This window comes from Cephus cinctus, unplaced genomic scaffold, assembly GCF_000341935.2.
Source record: "Cephus cinctus unplaced genomic scaffold, Ccin1 Ccin1_scaffold0143, whole genome shotgun sequence".
Lineage (NCBI taxonomy): Eukaryota > Metazoa > Arthropoda > Insecta > Hymenoptera > Cephidae > Cephus > Cephus cinctus.
The window spans coordinates 352,970-369,622 of record NW_014332873.1 but is presented as its reverse complement, the minus strand read 5'-3'; the positions used below and the strand labels follow the sequence as shown (position 1 = coordinate 369,622).

The 16,653-nt window shown below is 43.8% G+C and overlaps 1 protein-coding gene across 5 annotated transcripts in view; it reads left to right on the top strand.

The window, feature by feature from the left end:
- Nucleotides 1–16,653, top strand: part of LOC107263233 (uncharacterized threonine-rich GPI-anchored glycoprotein PJ4664.02) — a 49,496-nt gene that overhangs the window by 9,719 nt on the left and 23,124 nt on the right. For 4 of the 5 annotated variants that reach the window (XM_015730187.2, XM_025080610.1, XM_015730186.2 and 1 more), the window contains exon 2: nucleotides 4,723–4,805. The exons of the other annotated variant lie outside the window; for it this stretch is intronic. The gene's annotated coding sequence lies outside the window, so the exon portion shown is untranslated. The remainder of the gene's footprint in view (nucleotides 1–4,722; nucleotides 4,806–16,653) is intronic. 5 annotated transcript variants of the gene reach the window in all.

The following is a 16,653-nucleotide window of genomic DNA, read 5'->3' as shown; positions in this document are numbered from 1 at the left end:
TTCAGAGACACGAAGTGGACTTTACAGACTTAGAGGCTTTTGCGCGCGTTACTTACCGAGTAAGGAAGTTGCCACGCGCTGCTCCCGGGAAAAGTTATGCTTTCGCCTCTTGCTCCTACCAAGACAGGAATAACGTCGAGCTTTCCAGGTGAAATTTATTTCCCAGTGTACTTCGAGCTTCTCACCCACCGAAGGATATGCCCGAGCGAACTCCTCTTGGCGTACTTGTAAATTCAACTTCCGTTATCCTGACGCATGGTCTTCCTTCATCCCTTAACCTCTTTTCCTCCCATTCCGGAACCCTCCCGCCTTCGCACTTCCGCTTCTCTTATACGACGCCCAGGTACGACGCGGACAGTGCACTTATTCCCGTGGCACCCAGTGGATTCGGCACGACTTGCGGCCGGCAGTATCATGCAATAGAATTTCGTGTCTCGGGAATGCTCGGTGCGAGCGGGAACAACGGACCACCCGTCCACCCGACTTTATTGCTGGGCTTTGGGAGCGACGCCGGCGTTACGGGAGGCGCAATGGCTCCGGGCTATTCGAGTAATTGTGACGGTCGGACCTTCCTGGAAGAAAGTGCAGCTTTATTGTCGGGCTTGCATCGGATTAGAACTGCTGTTCGCGCGTCAAGCTCCAAAGCGAGTCTACGTGCTGTTCCGCTATTTCTTCTCCCAGCAGGGGCTCACCGAGCGAGTCTTTCCATGAGGATGAGCGACGGAAGTCATACTCTTAGGGGTCAACTTAGGGGCAAGCCTGACGCGGACTGGAAGCGTCGCAGCTGTTAGTCTGGATTGCGTTGTCGAATAGGCAGTCAGTCTGACTGGTCGCGGTGTTTTTTTTTTTTTTTTTGTCACTCGACAGTCGCAAATGCCGAACGTCGAATGAAATTGTACTCGTGATATTTTGTGTATGAATTTTTTTTTTGAAATTTTTCTCAGGTCCAACGAAGGCACTGATGGGAGGGCGTTGTCGCGCCGTGAAAACTAATGGTAAAACTTTGAAAATTCACTGCCGTCCGCGACTGGCGTCCGAGTTTATCGATATCGCACCGCGTCACCCGTATTGTTTCGTTTCTCCTTTTATTTAGCTTTCTATATGCACGGCCGTATTTGCTTTTGTCTTCTTGCCCATTTTCAATCCGCTGTACCGAATCGGCTGGAATCGTCCCGACAATGCGACGATCGTAATTGCCTCGATAAATATCCATTACGCTTAATGAAACGAAAATCGGCGGGGAACGGGTAATGGGGATTGGTGGGGTTTGCAACGAACGATATTCATTACTCTCGGATGATTAATAATCTCGCCGAACGTTGATTTGGTGCGGGTTCGGCTTTAATTGTGGATTCGACTAATCGCGTGTCGGAATAATTGACGAGTGATTAGCTAGAATTGTATTCGTACGAAACGTATACACGAATCGAATCGGAATTAGAGTGTTAAGTTATCGGACATCTCGCAGCGATATTTTTAATCGACGAGCCGAGACTTTACGATTACTCTGGGTGTTATCAGTGCCGCGTGAGATTGATGGATAATCCTGGAGATTACGGGAACGATCGAGATATCATCTGCTAATTATCTTATTTCAGGGAGTCTACTGCTGCGAATACAGCAAACGCGGAATGATCATTTATCCCTTTAGGTAGCGGTTTCGTGTTCTGGTTCAACAAAGTTAAACCCCCCTCTGGCGCTGGCAGGGATGCTGGATGTGGCTTTTGCTGCAGTATATTGGCAAGTCGATTGCAGACGAGCAACCTTGACTCGCGTTTACTGCCTTTCGAAACCGTATTACGTTATGGTCGGACTTGCCGAAATTTCCTCAATATTGACATTCGCCCCAGGAACTTTCCGTGCATTGTTTATTTATGTATTTATATAGAGCGCACGATCAGCTTCCACTCGAGGCAGGACGTTTGGAGGCCCCCACGTGGTGGCCACGTGGCCTGAGGGCGTCAATGTCAGATTGACGTTTGATGAAAAACAAAAGCTTTCGCTCGTCTACCTCCGACGAGACGGCCTATCACCGTCGTCGAATCATTTTGAGGGATCCTGGTAATTCTTTAAAACTCGGTATTTTCTGCTTCTAAATAAGATAAAACGGTCCACCGTGTATTCTATTATTTGGATATCTTTCGTTCATCCGAAACGTATAAGTTAGATTTGCCTCTGCGCTCTCCCAGCCGTTTTCCAAATTATTATCCACGCTGGAAATGGTGATGTATTTTCAGAGTCCACCTAACGGTCCTACGCCTGGTGCATTTACTGGCTGTCTGGCTCAGTCAACGGTGCACTACCGTTTCTCTGGATTTATTAAAGCCATAAAAGGTTGCACAGACGCAATCTCGTCCTGGCTGCTGCACGCGGTCGGCCCTTGCGTACGGTTATGTTATAAAAGAATGCACGTGAAAAAGGGCTGATTCGAGATATTAAATTTTTACTACCTTGTTCGATCCACTGCGAAGACGACCTTAAGCGTCAGTCGTTGCGTTACGAATTTTTGTTTCTCGTAAATTTTTCGAAAAAAATTCAAATACGTTAATTTGAAATTTTTTTTATAATTTCCACGAATATATCGTTTTCCCATATTTTTCAGTGTCTGGAAACGATCCTCGTTATCGGCGTCGCGCTCTTGGAAACCTGGTCAGATACTCATTGCATAATAATCGCCGCATTAGCATCACAAAGGAGGGAAGGTTTTTTGCGTGTGCCTGAAGGTTCTGCCGTTGCCCGTTCTGCCCTGGTTATCTCAGGGCCGTTGTTTACGACGTCAAGGGTGCGGAAGATCCAGTTACCAGTAGACATAAAAGTGGGAGACTGGGCAAGTACGTCGTCCGGGGGTTGACGCTTGATAAAATGGAGGATCTACGTAGTCACCGGGTAGGGGAGATTCTTTTGGAAATTTTTTCCTCCCCATCCCGACCATGACTGCCGTAACTCCCAAAGGGGTGGAAAGAACGACAACTGGCTCCTTTGGATTATGACTGCCGAGGACCTGTCATTGGCTCCTCTTGGACATCCGGTACCCACCGGAACAAGATAGAGGGGAAACCTCGTCTTCGGGACCAGGGTCGAGTACTGGTCGAAAGGAACTTCAATATTGCTAAGATCTCCTCCCTCGTCGTCTACATGAGGGTTAACCCTCTTTGGACCTTTTTTTTTTATTTTCGACAGACATGTTTTACGTAAGGGAGGGACATGGGTGAGTCCTGGAAAAAAAAAGTTCTGACTTTGTTCAACATCGTAACTGTCCTCCGAAATGGAGCCTCGGGCTTTACGATAATGCTCCGGAGAAATCATTGATATTCTTCCGACATGTTTCCTACCCTTTTTTTTTGTTACGATAGAAAAATGCCCCTACGACACGTCTTGTCAGCCGTCATTAATAAAATAGAAATTTGACTATTTTTTGGGGAGAATTATTTTTTGGTTTTCGAAATATTTTGCGTGCGTTCGCGAAATTTTGAATTTTTTCTTAAAGGCGTCACGTGGATGCTGAGTGTATCGGAGATATTTTGAGAAAATGAGAGAAAGAGTATAGCGGGAGGTCAGTGCGTTGGTAGCACTGGCAATTAAGTCCCTTAGCCACTTTCGAATTCACTTATGATCTCGTACGACGCACTTGCTTCCTAGATAATTCGTGCTCGAGTTTCTAGGGCGACCAAGTTGCGTTATCGTGAACTTTCTTCCTGAACTATACTAGCGGCTATGTGTCAGCTGGCATCGCGTGATTCGCGTTATCAAGGACATTTGAGAATATGGCATGCAGCTTCGGGATTTGCAAAGGAATGAAAATTTTATTTTCCGATTTTTTTTTTTTTTTTTTTTTTTTTTTTTTTTTTTTTTTTTTTTTTTTTTTTTTTTTTTTTTTTTTTTTTTTTTTTAAATATATATTTTATGTTTGGGCTGATTGTAAAATGTCATCCTTGTAATTCCGTCCTGTCTTGCTCGGGAGATGTTGTGTCCGCTAAGCTCATTGGCTTATTTAACAGCGAACAAGATATGCAAATGAAATCCATGTAACGGAAGCAGCGGGTCGAACGGAGCGCGGATCTTTAAAAGGATTGAAAACTCGCTTGTAAATCTCGGGACGGCTTACGGGCCTTTAGGGACTTCCGTGCGATTCAGCGAGCCGGATAATTATTTTACTGTTAACAGCGGCCAACGTGGTGGCCCCGCGCGATAAAACTTTATTTCGCGTGCGCCGAAAGTTCATTATGCTTCTGTATCATTTGAAGTTACTCGGGCGGCCGCACTGTCGGCGCTGCAGTCGCCCAGGGCGTCCCTTCTTTTACGCAAGATTCGCGGTACGCGAAAGCGTCGCTCTGTTTTATCGAACCCTCTGCCAAAAAAAAAAAAAAAATCAATGGAAACACATTTTTCCTTTTCGATTTCCCTTTCGCTCCGCGTCCTTTTACGGGGAAAGCATAGGTTTTTTTTTATTCTTGTGAAAAACGATAAGGAGGATTTGTCCAGTTTTTTCACGATACTTTTTGCTCATTTTCAAATATCCGACATTTTTTACTTTTGCAAAATTTGATTTACACGCCATTTCATTTCGAGTAAAACAATTTGAGGATATTTTCAGTGAAATATTCCTTCTCTACCCCTCCGTTCACTCGCAACTCTAACCGAGCAGAAAGTTGTCGGGTTTTATTTCCGTTTGATCGAGGCTAATTTTCCCCGAGTAAGTCTACTTTTCTTGTTTGTTCGCAGAAGGGGATAGTCGCTCGGCGGGCAATCGTGATCCAATCGAAGCCTATATAAGTGACAAAGGAGCTTGAGCAGCGATCGATTCGGTGAGTCAGATGATTTCGTCTCTTTTACCCTTTTCTTTAAATTCTCTCTCCTCACCCACGTGCTTTCCCCCCCACTAAATCTTCTACTCAGACATCCTGCCGTAAGTCGCCTTCGCTGGCATCCCCTTCAGACTTCCCCTAAAATCTCTAATTACCCATTAATCGTCAGTCCTCCTTCCCCGTATATTCCCTTTAACTAAAATAAACTACATAATATTCGAGCCCATAAAAGATATCTCAAACGAGATAGATTCATTTCTCTCCCTCGAATATTTATTTCGCACTTGGAAAAATCCATGCATAAACGATAAATCCAGTTCCCTTAGTCACCGGGAACACGTATTTGGTCTATATAAAAGTAAATCGAGGAGTAAAGTAAGAGAATGCTACTCTTGGATCGGCGCCCGTTTCCTCCTTCCAGAAGCTACATCCGTTTCTCTCGCAAGGATTTCCATTGCGCCCGATGAAAAATAAAAGTGACGCCACCGCGACTCCCAATAATTTCAGGCACTTCGTCCTCCTGGATCTCCGAGGGATTTATTCCCACCTTGCTTAACTCACAAATGGCTGCCAAGAACTCGCCGGCCGGCCACGCTGTACCACCGGATGGCTGCTGGGTGGTGGTAGACCGGCATCTATCCCTGCCCATTATTTGTAGCTCCTAACCGGCAAGTGTCCTCGGTTGCGCAACAAGGCGTAACGATTTTTCGTCCCCGAAGGTCACCGCCGTCCATTCCTTCGGATCGGTGGATCTTTCGACGTTGGCCAACCGATCGACAGGGACGATACCCGTGACGAGTCTTTTCTCATTTCGATCTCTCTCCTATCGTTGCAATTAATCTTGCGCTTAAAAAACATATTTCCTCATCCACGTCCACGACGGATCCGAATGTACTCCCCTTGGCGTATACATTATATACCTATACTCTACTCGTTTTCACTTTCGAGTCCCATTGTTCCTTTCCTGAGAAAATTGTCTCGCTAGTCCGCCAGATAAATACCAGCCGTCCTCCGTTCTCTGTGTATGTCCCATATTTCAATTAACTTCGCAGCAACAGACACCAGCGCCACGGGAAACCGGGGGACTTGAAATTTCACCAAAACGCGTTACCCTCCCGCACGGTTAATCCAAACGCCGAACAATCGGATCCGTACGAAAAATTTTCTTCGTTAAAGGGAAATGCTATTCTCCCAAACGATTTGAATCCCGATTGCGCCAATTTCGCACGGTCGTCCTTGATTACCGTCGGGCTGCCTCCTTTATTGACTTCCGGCATACATACGAATGTTGCGTACGGTCGGTGCAAATATTACAGTTTGCGTTTAAGCGGCAAATACGAATAGAGGAAAGGGACCGAGGGTTCATTGTTTTCTACTATTTCTATACGTTCCTTTGTTGCCCGGATGCTTTTTTTTTTTTATTACCACGAATAAAAAAGGCCGTTGGCCTATTACGTTTGGGACCCTTAACGAAGGTGACGAAGAAAAAAGACCCCTGAATTGGTTGACGGTAATTTTTTTTTTTCAATAGCGTAAAACTCAAAAGCCCTCCATGCCCAGTATGCCAGGCATTGTTAACTAGTCGATTTCAATCTGGAGTTTTGTTGCAGTTTTCATAGTTTTTTTTTTCCTCAATATTGCAAAGTCGAACTGCCTGTTTTTTCGCTATGCATCCAGTACGAATATTCGCCGTTGAAATTTGAGCTAGGACTTTCGCGCTTTCGCCAAATGTATTTGCGATCCTCCCGATGGAAACACGGTAACTGGGGTATCTATGGCGTGCGGGATTATTTTGACTTTTTCATAGCGGAATACAAACACTGGATATCAGTATACGGATATGTGTCCTATATACTTTTTGACTTGTTCCATTCGGGATATTACGTTTTTTTTTTTTTTTTTTTTCATTTTGTAAAACGATGTTGAAATCTGTATCGATACTTTTGCGATACTTTGAACAGCCCTAAACAACACGTATACGAGTGAATTCGAGACCCGAGAAGATATGGGAATTTTATCTTTGCACCACGTTGTATGAGATACGGCGAGTCTCTTGGGACGACTCAGAATCCATTTGATTCGAGTATCAAGACGGGACGAAAGAAAAATACTTTTATCGGGACGTAAGATCTTTCACGTGTTTTCTGCTGTATCGCGTTAACTGAACTGAGCGTCTATTTGCGTTCGATAGGATTTTTCATTGCGACTGTCATTTTATCTTAACGATTGCAAGTAGCGTACCGAACCTCGAATGTTAATTGTTAATATTAATTATTTGTCAATTGATATGAAAAATGAATATCGTTATAACGAACGAACGGACGAAATTCCTTCGCGATTGAATCGCAGCTCGTAAACGTGCAGGAACTTTACTATGGCAACGTGCGAATAATACACCGTAACGCGGATCGAAACGAAGGATTAATTAATTTATAGCAACGATGGGTAATTGGTTGCCATAACTTGGAGAACCGATAGCGAAATCCCTCGATTACGACGCAGGAGCTGAGCCCGTGATTAAGCAGCTTTTCACATTTGCCGCTCGATGCTCGTTGTCCGATCGAATCCCAATTTTCAGCCTTTCACACGGGCCCATTGGGAAAATGTCCAAGAATATAGGGCGGAAAAAGTCAGTCCTCCACGAAATACTTTTTTTTTTTTTTTCTACAAAAGTCAAAATTCCACCGAGACCTGCCTCACGTTGCGATCGGCCATGTGTTTCTCGTGCAGTCGAAAAAAATTAATGCATCGGTCAAGCGTGAAAATTATCTGGTTTCGCAAATAACTAGAATATACAATTTTTCAAGCAGCATTCTCTTCTGCCATTTACGCAAGCGACGTGACCTTGAGAGCAAAGCTGAGCGCGAATCTAATTCATTCCGTTGTTACGTTATCGGCCGGTCAAGCATCCTAGACCCAGATGCCCACGTGTTACGAATGTTATGAATGGGGTTTCGAAAGGTTAGATCATAACCAGTTTGACTAACGCTCCAGATTTTTCACTCCACCCGTTAGATATATGTGGTATACAGCATGCCAGTCAATATGCATATAGATATATGGATATATATGCGCACGTAATCAGTCGAGCAAGAGACTTCCAAAGTCATGGAGTAAACTTGGCTGCGCAATGGTAAAATTAATTGCGGTTACGATTAGATTACGAGAATTCCTAATTCGGTTAATGAGAAATCAGTCGGAGACGCCGTCCGCAGTCGGCGGCGTCTCTTTTGCTTTTCCAACTGGCGATCTTTCGATCGCAAAGCTCGCGGAGCATTTCGCTTGGATTTCACGGCCGAGGACGTTGGTCGATGCGAGATGCGACCGAAAGGGACCAAAAGAAACTAGTGCCTCGGAGCCGAGGCTCTAGCTCTGTCGCAACAACGTGGCTGATTACCTGCCTTACGTCACAATATTGACGGGAAAGTACGAAGAAGCGTACAAAGCTGTACGGAGGCGCTAAAGTTACACTGGGAGCGCGTTGCCACTGCGCCTCTGTATAATTTTAACTTTTCAGCCACGCACTAGTCGCGCTTCCGATTCATTAATTTCGTCCTTTCGTCATTTTCGATGTGTTCCGAAATTACGATATTTCTCTTCTCCCACTTTGTGATTCCTGTCCTTCGTCTTGTATACCTATATCGTTAGGATTTCCATCTTGCGATTGTCAATTGGTTTGCCAACTGATTTCATACAGATTCCTATAGTCAGTGCTTTCCGTATTAATATTGACTCGACCGATTTCAAGTGAGGATCGATTTAATTGAAAATTTTTCTCGTATCGAGAGAGAGAAGAAAAAATAATTTCCGATTAAAATGTAGCATCAAACATCCTCGATTGATAATTCGAAATTTCCGTGAAACTCCACGTGACATTTCTATCGTCTACATTCGCGACAGACAGATTGCTCCTGTTTTCTATTTCTCTGCAGGGTCGATCGATTTCGTAGTTAATTTAAACGTGGCTGAATATTATATATGGTTTTATAGCCGACTTTTATGATTCTACATTCCGGTGGGAAAAGTTGTCGAGTAGCCAACTAGCGAGTTACGAGTTCAGAGCTTCTTATCCAGAGTAGCCAGAAATGTTGTGGAGGTAGAGTGGCGAGTAACGAGGAATGAAAATTAGGTGTGGTGGGGGGTGGAGGGGTGGGGTGGTGGAGGGGTCATGAAAGTGCCCGTAACACCAGGCTGAAATAAGTGTAAACGAAGAATAGCAAAGGAGAATTCCCCTCGAAACCGGAAAGCCGTTGCTCAAGTCTCGAGAGCTAACAGGAACGTAATTATTATGGCTGGGTTACGTATTCGGATGTTCTTCCGCTCCTCGAATCTTCTCACATACTAATCTACGTGCACAGACGGATTCGAACAATGGCGTGGCCTCAGGAGCGATTCCCATATTATGCAAATGCCAACCGCCTCTGCCTTCCTATACGGGAGGTACAGACTGAGACAGGTATAGGATTCGCTATGCGCTCAGAATTACACCGGAAATACTTTGACTCCCGCTTCGCGTCACTTTGACGATTCGAGACAGGTTCGGGACAGTTTAGATATCTGGGATTTGTTCGCTTATCGAATTTGCGAAATCGCTTCTCGCCAAGATCGAATACCGTGTATGGGTGATATGTAACGTGCTACATATCTATATATCTTTGATTCGGTGGAAATAGAAAAGTATCAAACTACTGGAAAAGCGGTCGAAGGGTCTTTCCGAGGTTGCTCCTGGTACACTTTGCTACCTTGGATCCCATTTTCGCAAATGGATACGGTCACTTTAATAGGACTTCTGTAGCGCGATCGGGCTTCTCGTACGAATGATCGTGAACTCGGAACTTTCGGCCAGACCGGTAAATTTTAAAGCAGAATTAAAGTTTTCGTGTAGTAATTTTTATTTGTATTACCGTCGTAAAGAGTCTCCGGTATTGTATTACAGTTGGTTGGTTAGTTTCGTTATTTAGCCTTGGTGCCTTATTGTTATGGTTTTCTACTTTTCCCACCCGGCTGCCTATTGTTACCCTCGGATTCATTTATTTTCACTTTAAAGGGACAGGAAACTCAATTATGCCAAGGGAGATTAAACCTAACTTTTTTTTTATCTCTTTCACTCCCTTCGCCTCACGTAAGGTGGGCGACCGCGGGACGATTTCGCAGGAGTTGAAGAAAATCTTGGAAAGTTCGCGGGGGGTGGAAAAAGCTTGAAGAAGTTTTGATCATTTTTTTTCCAAATATTATTTCGCCTTGCAATATCGTCCCTATGCCCCTTCAGCGTGGTGATTTCATCTAGAGATAGCTGGAGGAAGTCTTTTTTTTTTTTTTCAACCCTTTTAGCAAGGCGGCACAAAGTGCGCGGGCATCTGCGAGGAAATGGGAAATATATGAGCTGGATTTGTACGTTCCGGGTAAACGGGAGGATCTGGGGATTTTCAATGCAAAGCTGAAGGGCTGGGGGGGCCGAAGCGTGAACGCGAAAATGGAACAATGCAAAGCAACAGTGTCGTCGTCCCTTCTTTTCGTCGAGAAACACGAGTGGCCCAAGTTGCCAGGGTGGGTTGAGTCGGTTTTGTAAATTGTGCGAGAGAAAAATTGTAAGACTCGAGAGACATGAGATACGAGCGGAAAGAGATCCTCTTGCCTACGTTTGCCGCGTCCGTTGGAAAGTGCGAAGAAGGTTGCCGGTGAGTCGAAATAAAATTACTTTAACGCGACTACGCGCGTGACACGCTCGTGGATGCTGCTGGGTGCGGCGAGAGAGGGAAAGGTGCTCTTATGCTTTTTTGGTCCCTTTTACCTTTTTTTTCATCTCTTTCGCCTCTTTTCAGTGCGCTTTCTTTTTTTTTTGTTTCTGAACAAAACCCCGAGCGCCTTTGGGTAATTTGCCTCAACGTTGACGTGACAAACGTAGTATGCGTTAATCTACGTCGGCGCTGCCTGCGCCCGGACGGAAAAGTGTTTTTCACTTTTTCTCCTCTAACTTGGCTTTTTTATATGGCGAAAATCCCACGACCGGCAAGTTATATTTTTAACGTTCGACCACACTCTCTACGTATTTAGCGCGGACCGTATGACCCGTCGAAAATTTTTCCGAGTTTCACGCAAATTCATTTCGCCTCGTGATTAAGGATAAACTTTTTTTCCCTCTCGAATTCATTAGTCCGAAAATATTTTATGGCAAAGGGACTCTGTTCTTCGACTTGGTGGGGCTAGCGTGAATTTGCCCCCCTCCCAAATCTAAATTTGCTGTATCTCAAAATCTGTAAGAGTGCAATGGAAAATAAAAAGGGTGCAAATCTTAAGAAAGCTTAGCAAACGACGTGGAAAAGAAAATTTTTGAAAATCCATACTTGGGGGGGCTCACTTCACATGGGCTGCATATTCGCCTGGGGGTTTTTGGCTATCCGGTTGGCTATAATTTTCAGGTCCGAACTACCGCGAACTCTATAGAGTCTCAGGTACGAAGTTCACAGGTGACCGATAACTTTTGGCTATTTTGCCAATGGCCAATTTTACTTTACACGTAAATTAAACATATCATAATTGTCGACTATTTATATGTATATATGAATGTATAAAAAAATAGTTTATAAGTCCCAACCTGAAAATGACTCCCTCGATTTACATAACCCTCTTGAGGTCGCGTAACGGCAATGTCCCTGACGCCCGCAGCTGACAATCGTCATGCATTTTCAAGTGCACGTCCGCCGCGCGCAAACAGGCCACAAGCAGATTCCTCGAAAGGGAGTTCGACTGGACGTCCATTCGACGAAACTCCAACTTGGCGTCTCCAGCTGGGACGTGCGCATATTTCCGCTATGGGAATTGAATTGTCTGCTGTCTATTTGTCTAGATCGCGCTGACGAGCCCCGGAAAGGAAGGATATTTTAAAACGTGAGACCCGCTCAGTAATTTCAGGACGTTCTGTGCCTTTTCAGACGCCACTATTTACTCAGGCTTCCGTTGCGTCATCGCTACCGTTATATTGCCCACTGCCGTATCTTCTCCTACTCCGCGTTCGCAAAGACGGGGAATTGCGCTCGACTTTTGATACGTCACTCGTCAATTAATATTCCAGTCTCGCGGGATACTCGACTCCAGGACGAGTCACTCGAGTCTCCACTGTTACGACGTTCCCGCACGCCACAGCATTGTATGTAAACGTCAGCTGTATGCAAATCGCCAGCTAACCTTACTACCCGTGTACGGAGTATACTCGCATGCACTATAGATAGTATGCTTAGGGACGATTCTAATGAAAGCGACTCAGAGCTCTGTTACTCATAGCACGGCAAAGTTATTTTAATGGACAATGTGATACACGATATACGATACAATACACGTAAATAGACGTAGAAATCAGTCGAGTCGCTATCGGCTGCCAAAACGTGGCTTAATGTTAGCTGATGAGGATCGCCTTTATAATTTCATTCTCGCAGCCGTACTTTCTAATTGATATTAGGAACGCTGGGAAAATACCGCAGGATGATGTAAGCGTTATGGTGTTGCATTTTCGAGATACGAGACGACCCGATAACACTTATCTCGTGCTTGTGGAAATTGGTGTAGAGTTGGCGAGATAACTGTCGGACGAGATACTTTGAGAAAGTTTCGACAAAATTTCGCGAATATGCATACGATAATACGATCGCCGGAAATTATAGTGATCCGGAGGACTGAAAGTTTATTTGAACGGCGTTTAAATGGGATTTGTACAGCGCAGAATTTAGTCTCCCCTATTTTTTTTTTCTATTTTTTGGAAAATTCACAGGAACAAGAATTATTATTTTTTGAATTCATTTCTGCGATTAGTGCAAAATTTTGATAATTTTACGGCGCTCGGTAAGCGTATAAATTTTGCGAATTTATCTAAAATATGCAAAATATCTTGTAAGCCGATAGTGACGATTCGCTTGGCTGATCTACATTGATACTCGGTATATAACGTGAGAATATTAGGAATCAAAATAGATTATGTCTGAGCGAGCGTAAGGCAAATGCACTGCATTAGGTCGCATTGCGCTGCATCCGTTTTCAGACAGTGCATCGGTATAGGGGTTTATGTATATAGGGATACAATCGCTCCCGGGAATTCACGCCGACATTCTCATGAGATAGTTCTCAAACTGCATTGGAAAGTAATATGCATTATGCATAAAGTGCAACGTAAGCCGAAGGCTTTAATCGAAATTTGGCTGCGTTAGAATTTTAACGTGCGTCACGTATTTTCAGTCTTTCTCATTATCGATATCCCTAGTGGACCCTGTGTTGGCATGAGGGACTAGGGTATGACACGTTCTCAAAGCTATCGAAAAACTCTCGAATCCATATTGAATATCGCGTTGTGATTCTTCATTTCCAAAAACATTCTTCAGTCGTGACGGCGTGACGGCGTGACGCTGCGGCTCGAGTGGGAACTCGAAGAAGAGATTTGTGAAAGGCAAACAGGCCTCTTGACTGAAGATCATCGGTGGATGTTAGAATGAGAGAACACGTGTAGCGTGCATTCTTTTAACAAGGATCGGATCGAAGGAGCATGAAAAGGGTACGAGGGGAGGGGGATTCCTTTCTGTGACACGAATTTTCGAAAATTTCACTTTGCCGCAAAAACCGGTTTTGAAAATTTCGATCGAAAGCAGTTGGCGTTTAATTTATCGGTTTCTGCCATATTGCGATTAGAGGCTGATTTATTACGAAATTAAATGATGATTTCAATGGAAAGTTGTTGAAAATTTTATTTTGCGATTTAATCATCCTATATTAATCATCCTATATCGTCGAATGTCTTTCCTTTCTTTTGGTATATACAAATATTTGGTAATATTCAAAATTCCAAAAATTTCGAATCTCGCGAACAAATAACGAGGCTTGATTCTCGACTGGAATCGAGAGAAAGGTGGACGTGGATGATCCTATAGCTCGCCGGAATATTCTGTGATTTTTATTAACCCTGAAAATATACGAATTCCTTCTATACGCACGTAATTCCATCGACCGATAAGCATTGGGATCGTGGAAAAAAAAAAAGAAATCCGGAAAGCTACGTTACGTGTTAATAAAATTTCTCAAAATTTTAGTTTCCCTCGAGAAAATTTGAATTGTCCGAGGGAAAGGAGTTTGCCAGGTAATATTTAATAAGCAATGATCCATTCCCCGGCGGTCATGGGAAAAAATAATGATATTAATGACTCGAGAATCCTAGTTACTTTCCCCTAGATCAATCACGCTCCCCGAATGCATCCTCGAGAAATCCAATAAAAATTCGAACAAACGTCTTCACGAATTCCCCGTGGCTTGTCACTTACGTAACGTAACTCTGCTTACATTAATCCCTGATATTTAAGCCGCCGTTAATTATCTCCGATGTAGGATCAATGATAAATGTAATATCCGGCGTTTCGGGGTTAGTCACTTACGGTCTACTGATTTCATTATTTAACATTATGAAGGATTCCCCAGGCGCATCGTTATGCAGATTGACATTTGCATCATCCAATTAGGTCGGACACACCTGGTCCCTTTGCATTAGCATCGCAATGCGTTTAGTATGATCAGATGCTCGCTAAGAAAAATTATTCCAAAAATCATCTTCATGCCTCAGCACAGCCTTTGAGAATTTTGTAATTTTCAGTAAATGGCAAAAATTCAAATTTTTGGCAAGCCCTCGCAATTTCACCCGACCCAGGTCCCCCGTAAATATCAAGAATCTTTACGACGTTCACAATGTCGAATGATCTATTAGAATTAATGCGCTCGAGAGGATTAGGAACAAAATTCTATTAAAATTCCTATGACAAAGCTCCCACAGGAGGATCTACACGTGGAGATCTGTTATTGCACATTGTCTCCTTAATTCAATCGACAGTCGGTTTCGCAATCGCATACATGACAATTGGGCCTCTACGAGCTTCTTTGACAATGCGTCGTTGTTTGGGTCACGGACGAGGATCAGGCCTATGAATTTTTATGACATTTTGATGCCGACGTAACAGACTGGCTGTTTCTGGTGGACGACGCTGGCGAAAGCGAAGCCCTTGGACACGTCTTCCCAAAGTCTCTCGAATGACCCGAGAAAGTACATCGTCAGAATCCTACTTACCTACCGTTGGCACGTCTTGCAGGGTCTATGCGCGAACGTACAGTGCAGCCTCAATGGCTCGCGTGAAAACGTACAGTCCTACGTATCGCGCAACCTTCGTGCATTAGCATTAATCGTAACGCGAAATATTTCTTGGCTTTCGATTGGCGCTGCGCCAAATGTACGGATTCTGCCAAATACGAAATATACTTCATAAGAATATTACAGCCAGGGACGCCCATACCTTGATACGTGTATTTAGGATGGTCGTGTTGCATGTTAATATCCATGTAGGATCCAATCGATTTTTCTCATATATGTGGTTACGCGCTTACGGATAGCGTGAATCAGCCGAACTTTATGAATTTTTAAGCATCCTCGCATGGGAGACGTGCGAATGCGTGGAACGTATGTAGGTTTTTTTTTCTCAACAATAAGTAAACCTGTTTACTCCGATATTTTTATGTTATATTCAACTTTTGTTTTTGACTGTCATAAAAAAGTTTGCCAACGTACGGAGATCTTGGTTTCGTTTTTCATTTTGAATGGATCCATCGATCGTTTCGTTATAGCTAACCGGTCGAGTCGGTTGGTCTTGCTACGTGTATTATACGCGGTAATTAACCTTTATCAGAATTTACTTGCTGCTCACCAGACGGCAATTCACCGATGGAACGGATGACCCAAGGCGTCCTGACGTTTTAGAAAGGCCACCTAGTCACCTAGTCGTGCCCGTTGCGTTTCTACGATATTCCACCAGCCGCAGTATAAATACACAGGCGATCCGCAATGAAGATTGCGACCTCCTCGAGTGACTTCTGTGCGTTGAAAGTCATAAGGAGATGACCCCTGAAATAAAAGTACTTAACCAAAAGTCCTTGAAGTGCATCGATCTTTCAAGTATTTTTCAACCGTCGAATTAATCCTTTTAGTGAAATCAACAATTAGTATATCCATTATCCGTACGTGAAATATTAATCCATCAAAATGACATTCCTGACGTCAGCGTGCACTCAGCATAAAATCGTAATAGCGAATGAAAAAAAAGTCATTTTTTGGTGAAATCAACAATTAGTATATCCATTATCCATACGTGAATTATTAATCCATCCGAATGACATTCTTGACGTCAGCGTGCACTCAGCATAAAATACTAATAGCGAATGAAAAAAAAAGTCATTTTTCGGCCTGCCGATTTGGTAACAACCGGTTAATAAAAAACGAGATCGAGTCTGTAAAAAAGAAGGACGTCCTTATACGTCGTGCGTGTTACGTACGAATTATAAGGAAAATTTAATTAATCGCTCCATTGCCATGCTTATCAATGTTACACGGGTCATAGAGATACCCGTGTCATTTTCCCGTATCATTATTGAAACGACTATCGTCCATTTGCCATAATTGGGTTCATCGAAGAGTCATTTTTCGCGAGCATGTCTTCCTGCTCGATGCGGAATCCTCGATTACTGCGGTAATCATCATCATCATTGCCGCCGCTGAGTCGGCGGCGGCGGCGGCCTTACTCAATTTTATATTCATCTGCCAACCGGTATTGTAATGACGTACTTTCTCCCGATGACGCGGACATCCATATTCCGATTCCTCGTCTCATCGCTACTTTTCTCGGATATTTATTGCCGTCAGAAATTGATATAACAATGAGAGGGAACCGAGAGTACCGAGAGGCTAGTAGTGAAATTTGGTCGGGTCAAGGGTCACGCATAGGTGCGGACACGTGTTGACGAGCGAAGCTGAACGAGGAAAGTGATGGGGGGG